The sequence below is a fragment of the Helianthus annuus genome, chromosome 3, assembly GCF_002127325.2.
Source record: "Helianthus annuus cultivar XRQ/B chromosome 3, HanXRQr2.0-SUNRISE, whole genome shotgun sequence".
NCBI lineage: Eukaryota > Viridiplantae > Streptophyta > Magnoliopsida > Asterales > Asteraceae > Helianthus > Helianthus annuus.
The window spans coordinates 77784193-77810324 of record NC_035435.2 but is presented as its reverse complement, the minus strand read 5'-3'; the positions used below and the strand labels follow the sequence as shown (position 1 = coordinate 77810324).

General features: G+C 39.3%; 1 long non-coding RNA gene across 2 annotated transcripts; it reads left to right on the top strand.

Annotated features, from left to right (window-relative positions):
* Positions 1 to 620: 620 nt before the first annotated feature.
* Positions 621 to 3716, top strand: LOC110928980. 2 transcript variants are annotated; one of them, XR_002586772.2, is made up of 4 exons: positions 621 to 759; positions 2204 to 2288; positions 3144 to 3299; positions 3454 to 3716. It is a non-coding gene; the product is annotated as an uncharacterized LOC110928980 (long non-coding RNA). The 2 variants fall into 2 exon arrangements; XR_002586773.2 differs by having other exon boundaries at positions 2519 to 3299.
* Positions 3717 to 26132: the final 22416 nt, after the last annotated feature.

Sequence of the window (26132 nt, the reverse complement as noted above, 5' to 3'; positions counted from 1 at the left end):
TGTGGGTCCCAAGCCTAGATGATCTCCGCACTTTGCTTATGGATGAAGCTCATAAGTCTCGTTATTCTATCCATCCTGGCTCAGATAAGATGTATAAGGATCTTCGTACTCAGTATTGGTGGCCTTGTATGAAGAAGGACATTGCCTTATACGTTTCAAAATGCCTTACTTGTCTTAAGGTTAAGGCTGAACATCAACATCCTTCTGGTTTATTGGAGCAACCAGAGATTCCAGTTTGGAAATGGGAAAACATTGCCATGGATCTTATTACCAAACTTTCGCGCACTAAGAAAGGTCATGATGCCATCTGGGTAGTTGTTGATCGTCTTACAAAGTCAGCACATTTCTTGCCGATCCGTGAGGATCTATCTGCTGACAAGCTTGCTAAAATTTATGTGTGTAACACCCCAAAACCCGAATGTTTATATTTGTCGTATGTCCTTATAAGACACATCATGAAATAAATAACTAGGCTAATTAACCTAGTTAAGTATATGGCAAAACTATTAAATGGAGAGAGTTGTGCCAAATGTGTTCTAAGTGCCAACATGAGGGACTAATTGGAGTAAAATGGAAGTTGAGTTATTAAAATGAAAAATAAACACACACAACACACAATTCGTGTGTGTTCTCGAACGTACAGGGGCTTCAAGAAGCCAAGCCCTAGTTCTTCAAAAAGCTTCAAATTAAGGGATGATTCAAGGCTCAAATTCATGAATTCTCATGGATTAATGATCACCATCACAAGGGGATCATAAGGTATGTCTCGATTCTCAGTTTTGGAGAACAACCGTGAAGTGGGTTTTGATGAATGTATGAATTCGATCAAAAATTGGCATGAATACTTGCTAATGTTATCATGTTTAAATCGAATCATGGCTGAATTTTAGTAATCTTAGGGATTTAGAAGGAAACCATGTTTATGAGTATGAGAAAGACTATGATGAACATGTGTTTAGTGATGATTTTGATTATGTTGATGCATGTGTTATGAATTAGGTTTTGATAGTAATATGATGTAGGTGACAATATGATTTTGTTTGAATGTAATGGTTCATGAGATGAATTTGGGAAGAACATGCTTAAACCACTTGTACACTATGCTTGGAAAGTAGATTGCACACCAAGTGTTTGATGAAATGCCTAGTATAGGTTAGTGTGTGTTATCACTTGTATGGAATGTTAATTAAATAGTAATGAAGGTTATTATGTATTACAAGTATGAAAAGTGCTTAGTTATGATGTTGTGTACAAAATAACATGCTATGTGTATCGAGTAACAAAGCTGATTAGGATTAAAATTTGTTGCGCAACAATTTTGCAAAAATCATATAAAATCATAGGAAGGACCTGTGAGGTCGAGACTTATATGCTCAAAAAGCTATTTAAACATATTACGTTTTGTGTTTGAACATGTTTGTTGAATTCGGATGTTAAACAGGCCAAAACAGTGCCCAAAGTCGGCAATACTGTTTTGACAGCAAGCTGTTTGGAAGCATTTCAGCTTCTGTGCTGATTTTGTAAAAATCATATAAAATCATAGGAACGTCCGATTGTTACGATCTTTATATGCTTAGAAAGGTCTCTGAGTGTAGATCATTTCATATTTGAACATGAAGAACTGAATCAGAAGATAAATGGGTTAAAATGTGTCGTGAACAGCTGCTGCGCAGAAAGTTGCTGCACATTTTTAGTATAAATATTAAGTAAAAATAGTTGTATTGTTATGCACACTTGTATGAATCATGAACTACTGATTTTAATAAATTATTAGTAAGTTATTTGATTGTTTTAAGTGTCTAAAACACTTACCAACTAGTCTATGCATATGATTGCACCAACGGGTCGAAACGGGTTGTTGATAGAAAATAGTAGAATGGATGTGTAAAAACCAAGGTGTTAAGAAATGGTATGAAATGTTTAATGTATGAAACAAGTTGCCTAACTTAGAAAATGTTATCATTCTAAGTATGGAATTTTGAAAGAATAATGAACATGATGTAAATACATAATTATGCATGCTAGAAGCTCATGTATGACCTTTGTGATGATGGAATGATAAATTGTTAGATTGATTAGCATTGTAGTATTGTGATACATGTTGAACTCGTTAAGCGATTGACACGTGAATAGAAGTGTGATTAGTGATGCGTATGATTACGTATACTAACTATTGAATGGATGTAATGGAATGAGATAATAGGAACGTGTCAAGGAGAGCTCAAGCATAGGAGGATAACGGGTCAAGATAAGGCAAGGTGACAAATACACTTATTGGAGTACTCAAGGTAAGTGAATTCTATAATCACTTCTTTAGTTATTTAAGTAATATAATGTTTTAATTATTAAGTTCATATGAAGTTGAGGTCAAATCAATAGATTATTTCGATAAATGCACGAATGGGTCGAATAATTCATAGATGAATAACAAGCCGAATATGTATAAGTTAAGAAATTCCTTAACTCGGATGTTGGACTTCAAGATCACATGATAGAATATTAAATTACAATCATATAGGAAGAAACGTGACGCAAAACGGATGAAAAATGAGAGAGTTATGTCCGTTTCGGTAAGGATTAATGGCTAGGAAAAGTGCAGATTTGACACGGCCGGGTGGTGAACTGACACGGCCGGGTGAAGGTTCTGTCAAAAATATTATTTATGTGATTTATGCGCCGTAGGCTTCGGTATATTATCCGTGAACTACGACGGGCCTCCCAAACATGATTTCGAGTGTTTCCTTGACGATTATAAGTTGTAAACCCAAGTCTAAGCCTCATGTAATTTATATAAGAGTGTGATAGATGTATGTAATGAAGTTGGACATGTATTACATGTAAATGTATACAAAAATACGTACGGAACACGTAGATATGAATACATGATTGTAGGTATGATTAAATGTATATTAGGTATGTAGATGTGTATGATTGTAAGTTTGTATGTGTGCAAGTATGTGCGAATGCATGATTTGGATGCATTTGAGAAATAGCGTTACTAATAATGCCCTTGGGTTTGGAATATAAGTTAATTGGATGCATTTAAATGGTTGACGCCCTTTTTATGAAGATGTAGTAAATGAATATGTTGAGATTACGGGTTTGGCTAACCAAGTTATTATTGAGTATGTTTGAAAGTGCAGGTTATGAATGTCGGACTTTCGAAGTGTTGATATAATAATGAAACGGTTGAATGTTGAAAGGATAATCGGATTGAAGTAACTTATGCGGTTAGAATATGCTATGGACGTTTTAGTTTATACAACATTTTATGTTTGGTCGTCATCATCTACCAACGGGTTAGTTGTTTGAAAATATATGTCATACCCATTTAATTGGGTAATCGAATGCATGAGAGAAATGAAAGTACATACACGAATGGAACTAAAGTGACGATTTTATAAGTAAATAAGTAAATGACTAACTTTTTAAAGCTTTGTTGATTGAATGTAGGTAAATCCTCAATTCAGGCGACTTGGAGAATCGGAGCGAGCGCGTGTTCATGTTATGTCATACCAAACGCTTCCGCTAGCTTGTTCAAATGTTTTCGATCCAAAATTTGTTGTATTGGTTTTTAGTAGTATCTTGTTGAACGAATTGTAGAATTGTATCTAGTTTGTTTATGTTTAAAACAGGGGTATGCTCGTTTTATGGACGGGTCATGCCCGATTTTTGTTAAATTATAGTATGATAATATCACATTTAGGAAGATGAAATTTTGGGCGTAACAATGTGGATGAAATTGTATCTCGACATGGTGTTCCCTTGAACATTATTTCTGACAGAGATGCTCGCTTCTCTTCTCGTATTTGGAGAAACATGCAATCTGCTATGGGGACCCAACTTAATCTGAGCACAGCTTATCATCCACAATCAGATGGTCAATCTGAGAGAACAATCCAGACTTTGGAGGATATGCTTAGAGCTTGTGTGATCGATTTTGGTGGTAGTTGGGATTCGTATCTTCCATTGATTGAATTCTCCTACAACAATAGTTATCACTCCAGCATCAACATGGCTCATTTCGAGGCTCTCTATGGTCGAAAATGTCGTTCACCAGTCTGCTGGAATGAGATCGGTGAGGCTCAGCTTACTGGACCTGATCTCATTCTAGAGACAACAGATAAGGTTAAGAAAGTTCGTGATAACCTTTAGACAGCTCGAAGCCGTCAAAAGAGTTACGCGGACCGACAACGCAAGCCCTTGGAATTTCAAGTCGGTGATCGTGTATTACTTATGGTCTCACCTTGGAAAGGTGTGATCAGATTTGGAAAGACATGAAAACTTGCACCTAGATATGTTGGACCATTCAAGATCGTCGAAAGAATCGGTAAGGTAGCCTACAGACCTGAGTTACCTCCCGAACTTGGAAATGTTCATCTAACCTTCCACGTGTCCAATCACAAGAAGTGTTTAGCTGATGAGAACCTCCACATACCACTTTGTAGGATCGCGTGCTGACCCAAACGAGTCAATCAGAAGAGATCTTATCCGTTTCAGATGCGGAAAATAAGAAACGGACTTGAAAAACAGCTTGATTCACTAAAATTTGCCTTGTATTAATGATTTCACAGCTTTACAGTTAAACGACACTTCGGCAGCAGTTCGGTACCGGAAAACAAGATCGTTACTATGATTCCGCTTGACACGACTATTTATGTGACAACTCGAACTTTAGACTCACTTTAATGTAACGTTACGTGTCTATGCGATACCTTGAACTAATGAATGTTACATGAACTTTGTGAAAAATGTGTTGTGTATATATTGTATGTATGTATGTATTGAACCGCACAAGGATCGCACAACACACACATCACCCGCACAAGGCCTTTGGGCCGTGTTACTTGTAATTGAGCTATAGGGCGGCCCAAGTGGTGGGTTCGGCCCATCCTTCCCTAAACCGAATGACACTTAGGGATGTTGTAACCATTCTCACTTTTTACCAAACAACCTACACACACAACCCTAGACGACTCCTCTCTCTCGTTTGCTTGGAACCCGACGGCACAAGATCCCTATTCGGATCACTCTTGTTTCTTCTCCAATCCGGTTAGTACTTGATATGTTGGTTGTTGTTTTGAATGTTGTTGATGAATCGGCTGCTATATGATGATGTTCTTGTGAGTATTGTTGCCATGATGTTATGAGATAACTAGTGTACTTGTATGAATATTGAATGGTTCTCGATGTGATGATGATCATATAATTCAGCTTGCATATTGTCGATTTAGAAACATGTAAATGCTAATCGGGTTGTATATGGTTGCGTTAGAATCGAATACTTGTAAATCGGTAGTATACATGTGCCATTAGATTGAATTATAAGAGTTGCTTAGATGTTGTCATGTTTGAGCATGATTAGGGTTCTTGAGAAAAATGATTAAAATATGCTTGTTTGATCGATAAGATGCAGATTATTAGTTGTTAATTGATTTTATGCATATATGGAAACATGGTAATTGATTGGCAGAATGTATGCTTGTAACCGAATGCATGATTCTCGGAAATTTAAAGGCCGATCGCACAATTGTCCCACTCGCACAAGTGCAGCCGGTCGTACAAGGCTCACTTGTGACGGACCAAGTTTCTGGGCCGAGTATTATAGGTTGGGCCGCACATGCCTATTGCAGCCCAAGTCCACTCGCACAAGAGAACCTGAATCGCACAAGTCATATGTCTACTTAACTGTTGGGTTGGATAGTTAATTTGGGTTGGGCTATTTGGATCGCACAACCTAATCGGGTCGCACAAGATGATTTCATCGCACAAGTTATATTTCTTGTTAACTTCTGGGCCGCTCATGCATGTTGAATGTTTATATACTGTTGGGCCTTGAAGCCCAAGTCACAAGTGCACAACCCGATCGGATCGCACAATCCAATCAGGATTGCACAAGTTCGACCGACCGCACAAGATCACTACGTGCTGTTGGGCCGAGACTTTTATAGTTGAATTGTTATGATGTGTGGGCCGGGTACATTTGGGCCTAATTGTTCACTCGCTCGAATGTATGACATTAGTATACTGATGACTGCGTTGCCATGATTTATACGTGATAGTAACGTGTTAATTTATGTGATGCATACGTGTACTACCTTAGTCAAAACCTGACTTGTATTATAACCATGATAGGACGTGGTTGACCATTTACTAGCTTACCTGTACTCTTTGTGTATCTACCGAGCAAACCAAGGTGAGTTCACACAGCCAAGGATGGGATTCCCGGGTTGGGAATTGGGTTGGATATGTTGGATATGTTGGATATGGAACGATTACTCGTACTTACGCAATCACTAGACTATAGACCATCGTCCTCAGGATAGTCAGGACACGTTACGTAAATCCTGCGTAACCCAGTAATTGCCAATTGTCTCCCGGGTCGGGAGGACACGTTACGTAAATCCTGCGTAACCCAATACCTTCTACTGTCTTCCGGGTCGGAAGGACACGCTGCGTAAATCCTGCGTAGCCCCCCACACGTACCACTGTCCTCGGGGAAGGGCACGTCACGTAAATCCTGCGTGACCCTGTACGTATTCCTGTTCTCGGTTTAAGAAGAACACATGGTTGGAAATAGTCTAGTAAGTACCATAATGGGAAGCCCCGTTATAAAAGATAAACGTGAGAATCCCTCACCAATAGAATATTCTTGCTTGGGAAGCCTTATTAGATGAACTTACGCATGATTATTACGAACTTACTTTCTGTGAACTCGCTCAACTAGTTTGTTGATTATTTGCTGCATGCCTTGCAGGACCTTAGGTATACTTGGAGCTTGCACCAGAGGAGAAGCGGGTCGTTGTGGACAAGAACACGTGAATGCTTAATAATACTTCTACATTCACACATTGATACTTATGTTTTGGGTTTTACATTTAATGCTTCCGCTACATATACAATGTTGGTTTTGAACATCAATTATGTCTATGATTATTACTTAAATGCTATGTTTGATATAATTGGTGGCTTGATCCTGGTCATGTCACGCCTCCAAGCGGTGGTACTCCGCGTGTGGGATTTTGGGGGTGTGACAGATTGGTATCAGAGCCATTGGTTATAGAGAACTTGGTTTTAATATGGGAAAACGTTTTTATTAAAACCAGACTATAACCAGAACAGTGCTCTCAACGATCCACAACGACGCTTCGCTCCACGTGCAAGACTCGACATCCTAGGTAATAAGGTTTATGTTTATTGCCTGTTTGCTAGAACTGCTTAGAACTTTGCTCGCATTACGCTTAGATACACATGATACTATTACATGAGAATACCTACGTGCTTACACTTTTCTGTCATCGCCCTACTCGCGAACCATTCTCACTTACGCTACTTTTACAATGAAGATCATGTCTGGACAAATTAACATGACTCAAGCCCAGCTAGAGGCTCTAGTTCAAGCTCAAGTTGCTGCGGCACTTGCAGCCGCACAAGCAGGAGGTATATCCTGTGGTTATAGCACACACTAGGATCTTTAGATCCTACACTCCTAAACTAGCCCCTGTAATTAAACCTTGTCCTATTCGTACACAATAGGTCAACTAGCACAGCAACCAGCCTGCAATTTCAAGCATTTCATGGACTGTCGTTCCAGCACCTTCAACGGCACGGAGGGAGCAGTTGGACTCCTGGATTGGTTCGAAAGGCTCGAAACTGACTTCGAGGTGCATGATTGCCCTGAGTCTCGTAGAGTAAAGTTTGCTACTAGGACACTCGAAGGTGCTGCATTAACCTGGTGGGAAGCACAGGTTCAGATGTTAGGGCTGGCAGCTGCTAATGCCACTCCCTGGAATGAGTTTAAGGATTTAATTAAGGAAGAGTTTTGCAGTCAAGAGGACATCCACAAACTAGAGGTAGAGTTCCTCAACCTACAGATGGTGGGGTCTGAAATTGAAGTTTATACGAGGAGATCAAACGAGTTAGCCACATTTTGTCCTACTATGGTAGACCCTCCCACCAAACGCATCGAACTGTATCTCAAGGGTCTAGTGCCCGAAATTCAGAGTCATATGACCCCAGCTAACCTTGGTACTATCCAGCAAGTCACTCGACTGGCTCATCGTCTCACAGACCAGGCTGTAGAACAGAACAAACTACCGAAACGTGCTAAGACTGACACTGCATATGCTTCTAGAGATAACAAACGCAAGTGGGATGAAAACCTGAGCACGGGATTAATTTGTTCCAGCCTCTGACGCAGAAGCAAGAGATAGATGACTACCATTGGCCCAGACATCAGTTTTCTAGTAATCATGGGCAGAAAAGATATCGAGGAATTCATCCATGGTGCAACATCTGTAACAGACACCACAGCGGACGGTGTCGCAAGGAACGATGTCAGAGATGTCTCAAGATTGGACATGAAGCTAAGGATTGTCGAAACTCACGCCCTGTAAGTCAGGGACAACGACAACAACAGCCTCAAGCCCCACAGGCTCAGTGGCAGCAGCAAAGTTTTAGAGAATGCTTAAAGTATGGTACAAAAGGTCACTATGAGAGACACTATCCACAATTGAGCTGGAACCAGAATCAGGACCACGACCATGGAAGCAGGAACGACAATGGGACTAGCAGCGGGGGAAACAGTGGAAACAATGACGCCCATGGCCGTGTGTTCGGGATGGGTCAGGGTGATGCAAGGGACGATCTTAACGTAATAATGGGTAAGTTTCTTCTTGTCGACTTCTATGTTACTATGTTGTTTGACTCGGGTGTGAATATCAATTATATGTCCTTGAAGTTAGTCGAATGATAAAACATACACCAACTCCCTTAAACACCCAACGTGTCGTAGTGTTAGTTAATGGTAAGGTCTAGAAGCTGTACTTAGTTCAGGATGGTAATCTTATACACGCTGGTCAGACGTTCCCTACAGACCCCATTCCTATAGTTCTGGACAGCACCTATAGCTCACGCACCGTATCGCGTAACTTCAACTGAACTGGAAGAACTGTCAAAGCAGCTACGAAAGCTCTTGGAAAAGGACTACATTCGTCCAAGCTCTTCGCCTTGGGGAGCTCCAGTATTATTCGTGAGAAAGAAGGACGGTACGTTCAGGATACAAGGTGACGGTGAAGAACCGTTATCCTCTTCCACGCATAGACGACTTATTCGACCAGTTACAAGGGTCGTGTTACTATTCGAAGATAGACTTGAGGTCTGGTTATCATCAGCTGAGAGTCCGGGAGGAGGACATCTCCAAAACCGCATTCAGAACTCGTTATGGCCACTACGAGTTTCTTGTCATGCCGTTCGGGTTAACGAACGCGCCTGCCGTATTTATGGATCTTATGAACAGGGTGTGCAAACCCTATCTCGACAAGTTCGTCATAGTATTCATCGACGACATTCTGATCTACTCCAAGAGTCAGGAGGAACACGAGCAGCATCTACGCCTCATTTTGGAACTCCTTCGGAAGGAACAGCTATACGCTAAGTTTTCAAAATGCGACTTCTGGCTTCGCGAAGTCCATTTCTTAGGCCACGTAGTAAACAAGGATGGGATCCATGTCGATCCATCCAAGGTAGACTCGATCAGGAACTGGCCTGCACCGCGTACGCCAACGGAAATACGCCAATTCTTGGGTTTGGCAGGTTACTACAGACGGTTTATCAAGGATTTCTCGAAGATTGCGCAGCCGCTTACGCTACTGACACAGAAAGGTGTCACCTATCGCTGGGGAGAGCCCCAAGAGACTGCTTTTCAGCACTTAAAGGATAGACTTTGCAGCGCACCTATCCTCTCTCTGCCAGAGGGCACAGATGACTTCGTGGTTTATTGTGATGCATCCATTCGGGGACTTGGATGTGTGTTAATGCAGCGCGACAAGGTTATTGCTTACGCTTCACGTCAACTCAAGGTTCACGAACGGAACTACACGACGCACGATTTAGAGCTGGGAGCTGTTGTTTTCGCGCTTAAGATATGGCGACACTACCTGTACGGTACCAGGTGCACGATTTACACCGATCACAGGAGTCTCGAGCATATCCTTAAGCAGAAGGATTTGAACATGCGTCAACGAAGATGGGTTGAACTACTGAACGATTACGAATGCGCCATCAAGTATCATCCAGGCAAGGCCAATGTTGTGGCTGATGCCCTCAGCCGGAAAGACACTCTACCACGGCGCGTGCGAGCGCTACAGCTTACGATTCAGTCTAGCCTTCCTGCACAGATACGAGGTGCTCAGGCAGAAGCATTGAAGCCCGAAAACGTCAAGGCTGAAGCCTTACGCGGCTCACGATAGCAAATGGAACAGAAGGCAGACGGCGCCTACTATGTAACGGGGCGTATTTGGGTCCCACTTTATGGCGGTCTACGCGAACTTGTAATGGATGAAGCTCACAAGTCTCGCTACTCGGTACATCCAGGGTCGGACAAAATGTACCACGACATCAGCACTACTTATTGGTGGCCTAGTATGAAGGCCCACATTGCTACGTACGTTGGGAAATGCTTGACCTGTGCGAGAGTCAAGGTTGAATATCAGAAACCAGCTGGCCTACTTCAGCAGCCTAAGATACCTCAATGGAAATGGGAAGAAATTTCCATGGATTTTGTTACAGGCCTACCTAGATCCCAGCGTGGGAATGATACCATATGGGTGATCGTGGATCGACTCACCAAGTCTGCACACTTCTTAGCTATAAAAGAAACTGATAAGTTCTCCACTCTCGCAGACATATACTTAAAGGAAGTCGTTTCGAGGCACGGGGTGCCCACCTCCATCATTTCGGATCGGGATGCACGATTCACGTCAGAACTTTGGCAAGCAATGCATAAATCTTTCGGCTCACGATTAGACATGAGCACAGCATATCATCCTCAGACGGATGGGCAGTCTGAGCGAACGATTCAAACACTTGAAGACATGCTTAGGGCATGCGTTATAGACTTCGGCAACGGCTGGGAAAAGCATCTCCCATTGGTGGAGTTCTCATATAATAACAGTTATCACACCAGCATTCAAGCCGCTCCATTCGAGGCATTGTACGGGCGTAAATGCCGATCACCTCTCTGTTGGGCAGAGGTGGGGGATAGTCAGATCACGGGTCCAGAGATTGTAGTAGACGCCACAGAAAAGATCGCACAGATACGACAACGCATGGCGGCAGCACGCGACCGTCAGAAAGCCTACGCGGACAAGCGTAGAAAGCCATTGGAATTTCAGGTCGGGGACCGGGTTTTACTAAAAGTCTCACCCTGGAAGGGTGTGGTACGTTTTGGCAAACGGGGCAAACTGAATCCACGATACGTCGGACCATTCGAAATCATAGAAAAGATTGGCAAGGTAGCCTACAGATTGAACCTACCAGCTGAACTCGGGGCAGTTCACAATGTCTTTCATGTGTCGAACCTAAAGAAGTGCCTATCAGATGAAAACCTCATCATCCCTTTCAAAGAACTCACTATCGACGAGCGGTTGCAGTTCGTCGAGGAACCAGTTGAAATCACGGACCGGGATGTGAAGGTCCTCAAAAACAAGAGAATCCCTCTTGTTCGAGTACGTTGGAACTCCAAACGTGGCCCAGAGTACACCTGGGAACGCGAAGACAGGATGACAGAAAAGTACCCCCAGTTATTCGAAACCAATACAACCACTACTGAGGCTGAAGCTACTACTTCGGAATTTCGGGACGAAATTCCAGATCAACGGGGGGAGGATGTGACACCCCAGGAAAATCAGTGAACAATACAGTTTACCTAGCTTCCTCAGTGAGTGCATACCAAATTTCGGGACGAAATTTCCAATTAGTTGGGGATAATGTGACAACTCGAACTTTAGACTCACTTTAATGTAACGTTACGTGTCTATGCGATACCTTGAACTAATGAATGTTACATGAACTTTGTGAAAAATGTGTTGTGTATATATTGTATGTATGTATGTATTGAACCGCACAAGGATCGCACAACACACACATCACCCGCACAAGGCCTTTGGGCCGTGTTACTTGTAATTGAGCTATAGGGCGGCCCAAGTGGTGGGTTCGGCCCATCCTTCCCTAAACCGAATGACACTTAGGGATGTTGTAACCATTCTCACTTTTTACCAAACAACCTACACACACAACCCTAGACGACTCCTCTCTCTCGTTTGCTTGGAACCCGACGGCACAAGATCCCTATTCGGATCACTCTTGTTTCTTCTCCAATCCGGTTAGTACTTGATATGTTGGTTGTTGTTTTGAATGTTGTTGATGAATCGGCTGCTATATGATGATGTTCTTGTGAGTATTGTTGCCATGATGTTATGAGATAACTAGTGTACTTGTATGAATATTGAATGGTTCTCGATGTGATGATGATCATATAATTCAGCTTGCATATTGTCGATTTAGAAACATGTAAATGCTAATCGGGTTGTATATGGTTGCGTTAGAATCGAATACTTGTAAATCGGTAGTATACATGTGCCATTAGATTGAATTATAAGAGTTGCTTAGATGTTGTCATGTTTGAGCATGATTAGGGTTCTTGAGAAAAATGATTAAAATATGCTTGTTTGATCGATAAGATGCAGATTATTAGTTGTTAATTGATTTTATGCATATATGGAAACATGGTAATTGATTGGCAGAATGTATGCTTGTAACCGAATGCATGATTCTCGGAAATTTAAAGGCCGATCGCACAATTGTCCCACTCGCACAAGTGCAGCCGGTCGTACAAGGCTCACTTGTGACGGACCAAGTTTCTGGGCCGAGTATTATAGGTTGGGCCGCACATGCCTATTGCAGCCCAAGTCCACTCGCACAAGAGAACCTGAATCGCACAAGTCATATGTCTACTTAACTGTTGGGTTGGATAGTTAATTTGGGTTGGGCTATTTGGATCGCACAACCTAATCGGGTCGCACAAGATGATTTCATCGCACAAGTTATATTTCTTGTTAACTTCTGGGCCGCTCATGCATGCTGAATGTTTATATACTGTTGGGCCTTGAAGCCCAAGTCACAAGTGCACAACCCGATCGGATCGCACAATCCAATCAGGATTGCACAAGTTCGACCGACCGCACAAGATCACTACGTGCTGTTGGGCCGAGACTTTTATAGTTGAATTGTTATGATGTGTGGGCCGGGTACATTTGGGCCTAATTATTCACTCGCTCGAATGTATGACATTAGTATACTGATGACTGCGTTGCCATGATTTATACGTGATAGTAACGTGTTAATTTATGTGATGCATACGTGTACTACCTTAGTCAAAACCTGACTTGTATTATAACCATGATAGGACGTGGTTGACCATTTACTAGCTTACCTGTACTCTTTGTGTATCTACCGAGCAAACCAAGGTGAGTTCACACAGCCAAGGATGGGATTCCCGGGTTGGGAATTGGGTTGGATATGTTGGATATGTTGGATATGGAACGATTACTCGTACTTACGCAATCACTAGACTATAGACCATCGTCCTCAGGATAGTCAGGACACGTTACGTAAATCCTGCGTAACCCAGTAATTGCCAATTGTCTCCCGGGTCGGGAGGACACGTTACGTAAATCCTGCGTAACCCAATACCTTCTACTGTCTTCCGGGTCGGAAGGACACGCTGCGTAAATCCTGCGTAGCCCCCCACACGTACCACTGTCCTCGGGGAAGGGCACGTCACGTAAATCCTGCGTGACCCTGTACGTATTCCTGTTCTCGGTTTAAGAAGAACACATGGTTGGAAATAGTCTAGTAAGTACCATAATGGGAAGCCCCGTTATAAAAGATAAACGTGAGAATCCCTCACCAATAGAATATTCTTGCTTGGGAAGCCTTATTAGATGAACTTACGCATGATTATTACGAACTTACTTTCTGTGAACTCGCTCAACTAGTTTGTTGATTATTTGCTGCATGCCTTGCAGGACCTTAGGTATACTTGGAGCTTGCACCAGAGGAGAAGCGGGTCGTTGTGGACAAGAACACGTGAATGCTTAATAATACTTCTACATTCACACATTGATACTTATGTTTTGGGTTTTACATTTAATGCTTCCGCTACATATACAATGTTGGTTTTGAACATCAATTATGTCTATAATTATTACTTAAATGCTATGTTTGATATAATTGGTGGCTTGATCCTGGTCATGTCACGCCTCCAAGCGGTGGTACTCCGCGTGTGGGATTTTGGGGGTGTGACAATTTATACTATCCTTGATTCCGCTCGAAAGAGACTAGAACCAGTTGGAGCGGAATCAACAAGATGTTGATTTCGCTTGAAAGTGTTACATGCACTTTGGAGCGGAATCACCTCTACGAGCGGAATCAGGACTTTCATATACCTAACACTGCTATTTTCTCGTACAACATGCCCTGAACTAACAATTCTAATACTAGACTCGATACAAGACGAAGTCGATAGATGTATGCACCAACAGACTCCCCCTCAGATGTTGACGAGTCTGACTATGTCGAGTCTTTGCAACTTCAGTCTTTATCAGTCTTCGGGCTTTTCCTGCTCTTGACTCGCTCTATCTTCTCCGGAATATCAGCACCAACAGATAACTTCCCAAACTCTCTCTAACAGACTCCTCCTCAAAACATGCTTGGATCATAGACTGACTTTTACAGAATCAGGATCGCAACCTGGCTCGCTACTCTCAATCAGAATCCAGGCTTTTCTGCAAATCCTCTACCTAAAACATAAGTTTCATAAAAATAAGATACAACAAATTATGACATTCCTAATGACCACTAGTAAACATACCATTCATTTTCAGAACACTTTTCTTTCTATAGACTCCTTTTTTTACTTAAAAACTTTTCAATCACATTCTCCCAAACCTGTTCATGATGTTCAGCACTCGGAATTTTGAAAATCAGCTCTTCAATATCAGTTGTCGAAAATCTTTTTGGATTTTTCAAAATTTTTGTTAAACACACTGAAAATCTTTTTAGAATTTTGTGAAATAATCGAAATGAAATGCAGTATAGAAATATTTACATACAATATTTTTGTGAGTTTGTGTAAGAGGATCATATCAGTTTATGAGACAAATCACCAACACCGTTAAGCTTCATTTCATTTTAAGTTCTAAACAATTCACCTAGATTGTCAGTATATTGATCCACTTAAATTTTTTACACAAAGTTCAATTGATCCGAGATACGAGATTAATGTTTTAGATACTTAAACTTATTCGCGTGTCCCACCACTTGAATATACTCCCGTATCCAGATCCCAATATTCAGTCTTACAGGTGAGTATACCTAGATGATATCTGTAAGGGGTTAAATTGCGAAACCGTGAGAGCTTAGGTCAGAACTTCCGTTCAGCAGAGAGATGACGGCTCGACTTTTGGTGGGTCCCCTTTAGAGGATCTTTTTTACAACAGCAATGATTATCAATTTTATTGTTTCATCAATTTGCTGAGGGCTGCACTGTATTTCAAGCAAGCGTAAAGTATTCTCCGGGGACTAGGCCATTGCTTCCGCATTATCAGAAGTCCCGAGATAATACCCCAGATATCACTAAGCATAAAGACCTAGTATCTCAGAAAGATGGGTCCTTCAAACAAGATTTCGGGGGTTACCCATATATCCGAGAGATGTTACCCATGAATTAAGCAAGTTTGAAATTTAGGTTTATATCTCGTCACAATCTATTAAATGTGCAAAAACCTACTGACACATCATCAGTGAGACCGTTTATCACTATTTAACTTTCCAATTCTTTAGCATGCCGTGATCGTCCACTGATGTACTATCATTTCCTCTTTTATACAACAAAACTCATTTTTGATTTTATCATGGTTTTGGCTTTTTCAAATTTTCTAATGTTTTTGGATTTTCTGTGAAATTTTTACTCCCCCTAAAATTTAAACACATTTAAAGCAAAATTTGAAAACAAACTGTACAAACAAATTGACAACTGATATCAAATCACTTCAAATCGCCATCCACTCGGCATAAACAATCAGAACTCCCCCTCACAACAAACTATTTTCCCATTGTGATTTCAAAACACTTAAGTTTGTTTTAATCAAATGGTTTTTCCGGAAAATTAGTTTTGTTGATTTTCAAACCACTTGTAGGTTAGGGGATAAACTCATCATTTGTTCTCCAAAATACCACTTGTAAGTATGGTCAATTCAAGTTCAACTTAATGACCTTGATTAACCACTTGTCAATGAAAACCTCTTTCAACCACTTACAGGTTCACTCACCAACCATAATCACTTGTAAATCAAAATATAACAAATTAAAGATATCACCTGTAGATTTACCAACCAAACCTTTCAAGAATGATGCTGATTCCTGCTCCACTCTTACCAACCTGGGAGCTCCGGCAAGTCAGGTGTTTAATCAAACATAATGTCCACCCAAGCCTGACCAGCCTTGGGTGATTTTGGAACACATCTTTCCCAACAAAATTTTGATTTATAAAATTCTTTAGCACCTTTTACCTTCCTATCAACCATCTTTCCAAAGTTATGTTTGACTTTCCCATTGAAAGCCTTCTCAACATCAAATTCTCCCTTATCAGCGAAGAATTGATTTGAGATCTCAACCTTACCAACTTTCTTCATCAATTTTTCTTTTGACAATGAAGGAAAATTCTCATCGTTCACCACAGGAACAGAATTTTCAACCTTTTTCTCAACCAAAGACTCCTCTGATTTTATGGAATCAGATTCATTGTCAAAATTACTTTCGGATTTAACCACCCACTTTTCCTTGTTCATATCACCTTTTCTTTTGTAAAAACGTTTTGAAATTTCACCCTTTTCAAAACTAGAATTTTCAAACAATTTACCATTTTTCAACGATTGTTCTTTCCTATCAACACAAGTCTTTTTCAAATCAGAGTTAGAAGAAACTCCCTGTTTTTGGTAGTTGGTCTTGGGGCAATTCCAAGCTATGTGTCCAACTTCCTGGCATTTGAAACAGGTTCTTCTGTCAACTCTTTGAGCAAACTTTCTCACATTCTTCTTCACTTCAGCAAGAAACTCCTGGTTTGACTGCTTCCAGAACGGTTTCTTCTGTTCATCCTCTGAACTTCCTCCTGAAACAAATTTTGTTTTTGGTTTATAAGTTTTCTGATTTTTATAATTTTCTGATGAAATGAAACCAAGACCTTTCTTTTTGAGATTACCATTATGGTTTGGTTTCTTTTGAAAACCATAACCATAACCGTAACCCATTTTCTTGTTTACTCTTTGTTTAATCCTTGATGTGTAAGGTTTAGGTTTTGCAGAAAGATTTAAATCTTTTATTTCAGAAATATTAATTTCTGTTAATTTGAAAACCTTTTTGATCAATTCAGTTTTAACACTTCTTATTGGGAATTCCTCATCAGAATATAATTTGTCTGAATCATTCAATGTATATGCTACTTTGATTGATCCGTCATTCAAATTAGATTTTGATAATAGGAATTCTTTATTGTAAACCCTCTTAACCGGTGAACTCGGACTCTTCTCAGACGAACTCGAACTATCTGACTTAGACTCCGACTTTGACTCTTCATCCATATCCAACACCTGATCGACAACTCTCTTAACTAACTCAGACTCATGATCAGTGTCAGACGCTGTGAATGTGACATCAATATTGTCTGGTAATTCATCAATGATTTCAGACTTTAACTTGATGTTTAGAGCCTTGTCTACTTGTTCCTCATTTGGATTTCTGGGAGAATAACTTTCAAAAATCGGGGGCGGACATCTGTTATACTTGAACTTTGTGTCTTACCAGTATCCTCTTCTTTTTCTTTCTTCTTGAAAGCTTCAAGACCTGCAACAGTAGGATAAACACGATTAATCAGATAATCATAAGTAGTATAACTCAACAATAATTGTTTAATCCTTTCACTCTCAATCTTCTCAAGTTCCAGCTCCTTCTTTAGCTTAGCACAGTCTTCAATATACTCATTGATAACACTCTGCTTTGTCATTAATGTTGCGCTCATTTTGTCATTTGCTTTTTCAATTTCTGCATTCGTTCTTTTCAAACTATCAACTGTCCTGTTCAGTACATCGTACGACTCTTTCACATACATCACATCAGACAGTAAATCTTCCTTCATTTTCTCTAAATCAGCAATCTTTTTATCTTTTTCTTCACAAACTTTGCAAGATTCTGAACATTTCTCACAAGGCTTAGTGACCTCAATCACTTTTCAACCATCTTTTCAACTTCGATAGTCTTTTCAACTTCAACAAGTTTCTCGACTTCAACAATCTTTTCTATTTCAACAATCTTTTCAACAATTTTCTCAACTTCGACAACTTTTTCAACTTCAACTAATTTTTCTACCACTTTCTCCACTTCAACCATCTTTTCTGTTGCATTCTCAGTAACTGCTTCAACTTTTGTTTTTCCAGCTTCTGTCTTTGCCTTTTCATCAGCGAGTAACTTTGCTGCTTCTAGCTCTCTCTTCAAACGGGCAATCTTCTTTTGATTCAGCATCTCAACTTTATCTGCATAGAAAAAGTTAAAACTGTCAGGATCAATACCTTTTCTACATTTGTTAAGGTATTCTTCCTCATCATCAGTATCAACATCACTTCCTAGATCTGGAAATATTGGAATTCTTTTCTGACAATCTTCATTTTCACCCAAAATTCTTGTAACAAGAGCCACATCAGGTCTAGTCACACCAGGTATGTAATTTTCCCAGCTAAACCCCTCTGCAACAAACTCATCACCTTGATCTATTATCCCATAATAAGCTTTCTTATTTGCTTCTTCGATCATTTTCCCATGAGCAGTTTTCTGATCCTTTTGTTGAGGCTGTTGATCGATCTGATGAAAGATTGATTTCTGATAATAATTGCTCTTATCTTGACTCCCTGTTGATTCTTGGTTTTTACACTCCCGTTTAAAGTGACCTTTTCCTTTACATCGGAAACAGGTAACCTTTGACTTGTCAAAACCTAGTGAAGAGGTAGCCATTCCTCGAAACTCATCTCCGCCAGTAATTTGTTGAAACTTTTCAGCTCTCCTGCATGCACTAGCCAAACACCACTTCACATCCATCAACTCAAGTTCCTCTACATCAATTTGGTCATAATCTTCTTTTGTAAGCATCGGATTTCCAATTTTTCCTGCAATCAAGCTTTCATACGACTCTAACATGGCGACAAGAGATGCCATGTGTTGTTTAGCCACTTCAGGAGAAAGATGTTGACCATTCTGAATGTTCAAAGTCACATTGCACTGCAGATTTGTAGAATTTTGCTTCTGAGGACTAGGTGTGTTGCTGTTTGGATCAAAGCTTGAGAATGATGAAGTATATCCACCACTTTGAGTTGTAGTGCTAGCATTTGGACTAGATGACCCATCAGCACTAAAAGCAGTACTAGTCTTTGGACTCTGGCTAGGGGTAGCCTCAAACTTGTTCCCTCGTAGTACAAACTGACATCCTGTTTCGCATTTGGATTTGTCATGATAGCTGTCTTTTGAATATCCAGTTCCTGTTCTTCAATCTTCTGAATGAATTATGCTAAATTCATACTCTCGGACTTTCTCATGAGTTTCACAACCATCAAATAAGTTCCCCACTTATGCTGTGGTAGCGCCTGAGCTAATTTATCGACCCACTCATCATCCTCTTTTTGAATGTCTAATCTTCCCACTTCCAATACCAGATGACAGTATCTATCAATGGTCTGCTTTGTTGTTTCATGATCAAAAGCTGTAAACATGTCAAACGATTTCTTCAATAAGGCCTTTTTGTTTTTGATCATATCAGCACTCCCTCTGAATTTCTGAATCAAAGCCTCCCAAATTGATCTAGCTGTACCATTATGTTGAAGTAACACAAAAATATCTTCTTTAACTACTTGCTGAAGAATGTTGATCATCATCTTTTCACTTGTGTATTTCAACTTGTCAGTTTCTGTAAAGTCATTAAAACCCTTTTCAAGCCCACGTTCATTCTTTGGTCTCTCGTAATCTTTTAGCAATGAACACCATGCATCAAATTTGTAGGCTTGAACCCAGTTCTCAAGTCGGTTTTTCCATCCATGAAAGTCTTCAATGTACATGAGTTTTGGCGGTTTCTGATAAGTTCCTGTCTCATTCTCATTGTACACAGTTTCAGCAGCAGTAACAGGAGCAACCGGTGTTGTGAACGCATTATAAAATTCTTCAGCCATGATTCGGTAACACGTTTTTTTCAATGATAGACAATTTCGAGCGAAATAACAAATTTCTTGTTTCAATCGGAATCTAAACTTCAAGTTTCAAGCAGAATAACACTTGGAGCGGAATCACAAATGCAATTTGGAGCGGAATTACAGATTTCTGTTTCAAGCGAAATACCCAGACAACTTTTTCAAGCGGAATCCCAAATAGTAGTTTGGAGCGAAATCTCAACTAACAATTTGGAGCGGAACCTGTCAGTCCTTTCAAGCGGAACCTCTATATTCGAGCGGAATCAGCAGACTTTTCGAGCGAAATCAGAAAAATCTCTGGAGCAGAATCTCTGATTTGTAGCTTGGAGCAGAATTACAAACAACTTTGAAGCGGAATCAAAATCTATTCGTTCGAGCGAAATCAGTTCGGAGGTTCATTTCTGTCACTTTTAAGTTGAATTTGATTCTGATTTTTTCAAGGCTTTGTTAATATGTAATTTTACACAGTTTGTGAGAATTTGATCTGATTTTAACCGTTAAAACTTGTTCAGATTTAAAAAGAAGGTGTAGAAGTCAGAAAATGAGGCTGTTTTGGCAAGAACTCCTCCTCCTGAGCTCTGATACCACTTGTAGGATCGCGTGCTGACCCAAACGAGTCAATTAGAAGAGATCTTATCCGTTTCAGATGCGGAAAATAAGAAACGGACTTGAAAAACAGCTTGATTCACTAAAATTTGCCTTGTATTAATGATTTCACAGCTTTACAGTTAAACGGCACTTCGGCAGCAGTTCGGCACCGGAAAACAAGATCGTTACCATGATTCCGCTTGACACGACTATTTATACTATCCTTGATTCCGCTCGAAAGACACTAGAACCAGTTGGAGCAGAATCAACAAGATGTTGATTTCGCTTGAAAGTGTTACATGCACTTTGGAGCGGAATCACCTCTACGAGCGGAATCAGGACTTTAATACACCTCACACTGGTATTTTCTCGTACAACATGCCCTGAGCTAACAATTCTAACACTAGACTCGATACAAGACGAAGTCGACAGATGTATGCACCAACACACTTGACGAAATTCGTGTTGATAACACGATGCATTTTGTTGAAAAACCTCTGGAAATCATGGACCGTATAGTCAAATGGCTTAACGCAAGTGCATTCCATTAGTCAAAGTTCGCTAGGAATCTAAACGTGGACCAGAATTTACTTGGGAACGTGAAGATCAAATGAAGGCGAAGTACCCACATCTATTCTCACGGTTTCCTCTAAATAAATTTCGGGACGAAATTTCCACAAGTAGGGGAGACTGTGCCATTTGTGCTCGTAATCATTGTAAACAGTTCAAATTATCAATTAAATAAAGTTATTTGACCCCAATGTTTGTTTGTTTATGTTTGACATTTTTCATGTTTTGGTTTTATTTCAATTTCAAACTCTATATCGCTTTCTAGAGAGTTATACGCAAACTGGTGCGTAAACGTAATCAGTTTAACGCGACAAATACTCCGAACATCAATTTATGCTTAACATACCTTAAATAACCTTTACATAACTTAGAAATAAGTTTTGAAGGCTTTGGTATAGCAAAACCAAGCTTATTCGCTTACAGGAACTAATTTCGACAAACTGCGAAAGTATGCCGATTTTTACTGTAACGAACATTCTGGAACTTGATCATAAGTTAAACATACCCTAAATATCCTTTACATAGCTTAGAAATAGGCTTTGAGAGGTCCGGCATGCTAAAATAAACTTTTTGGTCATTCAGGGACTAAAAGCGTCAAAAAGTGTATAAATTTGCATTTTCGCGCATAACTTAAGTTCTGAATACATCCGGACATCCAAAAATTTATGTAAGCATTAAAATATTTTACTTTAGTGTTTGGCATGAGAAAAATCCATTCGTCTCGCAATTTGGATCGTTTTTCGTGTTCATGTGTATTCCGTCGTAATTAAGCGAATATCGCGATCGTACGAACAAACGAACCGACATCCGGCATATTTTTGAGCATGTTTCATGTCCACAATGTTTAGGCATCATTTTAGGGCCTTAAAGTTGGCTTAACGGGCCTTAAATGAGTCAAAATGGGCCTAAAACAACTACAAGGACTGAAACTGTAATTTTGAAAGCTGTTTGCTGAACTGTGAGTCCAGGCGGGCCGCGTAGCCTTTGCCTGTGTCCTAGCGGGCCGCGTACAAGCTGCAGAGCAGCAAAAAGCTTGCTGTTTCAATTCAGCAGCTGGGTTTTTGAGTTGCACATGGTTTTGAACAATACTATGGGCTATTTTAGGCTCCCATGGTTTTGTAAATCAGTGGGCATGAGGTGTACGGCTGAGATTAAAGCTCGTTTGAACTTCATAACGTGAGCATAATCATGATGGTTATAGTCCCTAGTGACTATACCTACTGATTACCACGTTATCTAGGCTTAGTGACGAGTCGTAGTTTCGGCCAACGTGCGTATTCTTGCATATTTTGTAACCAAACTACTTTTAGGTATCAAAACCATTTGTAATGATACCAAACCTGTTTTCTAACCTCGTTAAACATGTTTTAACATGTCTAACTCGTCACTTTTAGATTTGTGCTTATATAGGGTCGTAAGGTAAGCGATCTAAAATCGCTTATACTTTCGAACCCGACCCGTTTGGTCGATCATTAGGATCCGACCAAACACATTAGGTGACCATAGTTGCATAGGGAATAACCTTCTGAGGTTATACCTTATGCTCACGACGTTTAGTTAGTTGTATGATAGGTAGTTTATATGCCTTAGGAAAATTACCAAAATGCCCTTTTTACGCCAAAATTCATTTTAAGCATATGTAACATAATTTTTGACATCTAAACTGATTAGGAAACATAATTAGACATGTTAAGGCATATTTTACTTGTCATAGGACTAGTTAGGCGGTCCAAACGCATTTTACGTGAACGATGCGTTAAAGTAGCGTAAGCTACCTAAACGAGTTGTAATGGGTCGTAAGAACTTAGGATAAGTTCCATTTTAGTATGTAGGCTTTGTTAAACCATATTGCATGAGTTCTTACACTCATTTGGTTTACGAACCCTCATGCTACCCGATCCTCCGATTAGGTTCGTTTATTAACGTAGTTACCTATATTAGGTGCCGTTTGATTCCGTGATCTTCTAGCATTGCTTGGTGGTTATCCTAAGACTATTGAGCAATCTCAAGGGAGTACATAGACCCCTCTTTTACTGTTTTTCAAATGTTTTGGGGTGAAACACATGTGCCTACTTGTTACTTTTGTGCTTTCCATGTTTTCATATCATAAGCTTACTATGTTCATTAGTACACTTATAGTACATGATTTCTTACATGTTTTGCTATGTATGTTCACTTAGCATGCTAGCACATTGTTTTACCTTACGCTTTTCTGCTTTGTATGTTAACTTAGCATACTTAGTACATTGTTTTACATTACATTTCTGCTATGTATGTTTACTGAGCATGCTAGCACATTGATTTACATGACTTTTCTGCTTTATATGTTAACTTAGCATACTTAGTACATTGTTTTACATTACATTTCTGCTATGTATGTTTACTGAGCATGCTAGCACATTGATTTACATGACTTTTCTGCTTTGTATGTTAACTTAGCATACTTAGTACATTGTTTTCACATAACATGTTTACATTTGGTATGACATTTGGTTTGTTCAACGGGACTAAAATACGTTCATTAACATTAGCTACGCCGCTCGGTAGTAAGTAGTAGTACCATAGGACTTGACAACTCCCATTCCTGACATCCTAGGTTTGTTTGGATGAAAGGAATGACTGAATCCGAAACCATTTTTGATAACCTTTACTCTATGGTTGTCCTACAGTCTCAAGGCTTGAATGTATACGTTTAACTTACCACATAAGTGTTTGTATCAGTAAAACATGCATTTATTTTGCAAAACATGACTTTTTGATTTATTCAAAACACTTTGTTTTGTACATTTTTACATTTGGGTAAAGTAGTTCCTTTTACTTACCATACATGGCATTTGTTTACACATTACATGATTTATATTTAGACTTGGCTTACACATAAACATTTGACTATTGGTTTGAACATTACATTTTGGTGGTTTATTTGGGTAAGTGATTTACGCAACGAGGCGACATGTAATATGATAAAAGCATGGTGGATACGCCGCTGGTACTTCCTATATATAAGTGCTTTTATTGTATTACATATCGCAGCGTTATTTAAATCATTTCAGTTCAGACATATTACACATACAACATATTTTCACTTAATCATTGTTTTACAAATAACTTAATTTATACAAACTCATTTTACTTGGTTGTTCATTTAACCATACACTATTCTTTTATATATACATATCATCTGATTTCATTATCGCTTTTCAAATAATTTATAACAGAAAACACTTAACAAGATTCATGACTGATCTTTATTAAAAATTTCTTTAAACCTAAGTCATGAATCCTATTTTCATAAAACCTATGTATCTTACAGGCATTTTTATGCTGACGTACCTATTTTCACATGTGTTTTCAGGAGCTGTTGCATAGGATGTTCGTGACACACTAGGGCAGACCTGTGCCTTAGTGACTTAAAAATGATGCTAGAACTAGTTTAATTTTGTTGTGTACTCTTTGTTTCAAGTTGTTTTAAGACAATGTAATCCCTTTGTTTGATAAATAAAACATAACTTTTAATGCCATGGTTGTGAAACAATAATTCTGTTACAACACTCCCCGACGTTTCCGCCACGATTTGATGTTTTACGTGGTCGGGGTGTGACAGGAAGAGAGCCGCCAACGTTCAGAAAAAGCTTAACTGTAGAAATAAGATTACGAAGACTGCAAAAAAAACATTCTGGACATCTTCTCGACCCTGAGTTTTTTCATTTTGATCACAAAGGAGACTATAGGCTGGTATACCATTTTTTATAACAAACTAATGATTTATGTTTATTTGTCTGACTATTATTTTTTTCTACACAATACATGTAGTGTCTTCCTGTTGAAGTTGCCAGACGAGCTCCTTTGAAAGTTCAAAACATGGTTTGAGTTGTGGAGGTTTATGATGTTAAGTCGGAGTTAAATGAATTGAAGCCACGTTATGCGTTGGACGGTTGGCGAAAGTTTATGACTGAGAATAACTTGAGGTTTGGTGATATGTTGCACTTCACATATGTGTCTTCGCAACAGAAGATCGTATTAAATCAAGTTACCTCACTTTAACAACGACATTTAAGTATGTTCTGATATCAAATATTATAACTACGAATTTTTTTATGGTGATGTTGTATGTTTTTTTTTTAATTATTAACTTGATGTTTTGTTGCTATGTATAGCTAACATGATAAACACTGTTATTAGCTCTTTATGTTTTATATATAGATGATATCATGCTTCTTTTTGCTAATAGTAACTGCAATTAGTAGAAACTTAGTTTATTAATCGCAAATGTGACATTGTTCTGCATTTATGGGTTTATGAATTTAGAATAATGGATGGATATGTATGATTGTATTTGGCATGATGATGTTGTGTTTCATGTTGTAAAAACCAGGGAATTGTTAGATAATAGATTTCTTTGCCCAATTAGATTATGTGTTAAATTATAGATCTTTAAGTCATTGTTTCGTTTTCTTGAATTTTATGTAATTTTGTAAAGAAGTACAATAACAAACAGTGATTTGAACCCATATTTGCCTTTTGGTCAATAGTTAATGGAAACCCATGTTAGGTTTAACAGTGTTTTGAAGAGGAAAACAGTATGAGAAGACAGTAGATCTGATTAAGTTAAACATCTGTTCAGACTTAAACAGATGTTTGGCCTTAAACAGATGTTTGGCCTTTTATATCAGAGGTTTGGACTTATACAGTTGTTTGATCTTAAACAGATTTTTGGCCATAAACAAATGTTTCAGCTTAAACACATGTTTTGCCTTAAACAGATGTTTAGCCTTCTATATCAGATATTTGGACTTAAACAGATGTTTTAGCTTAAACAGATGTTTGGCCATAAACAGATGTTTGCCT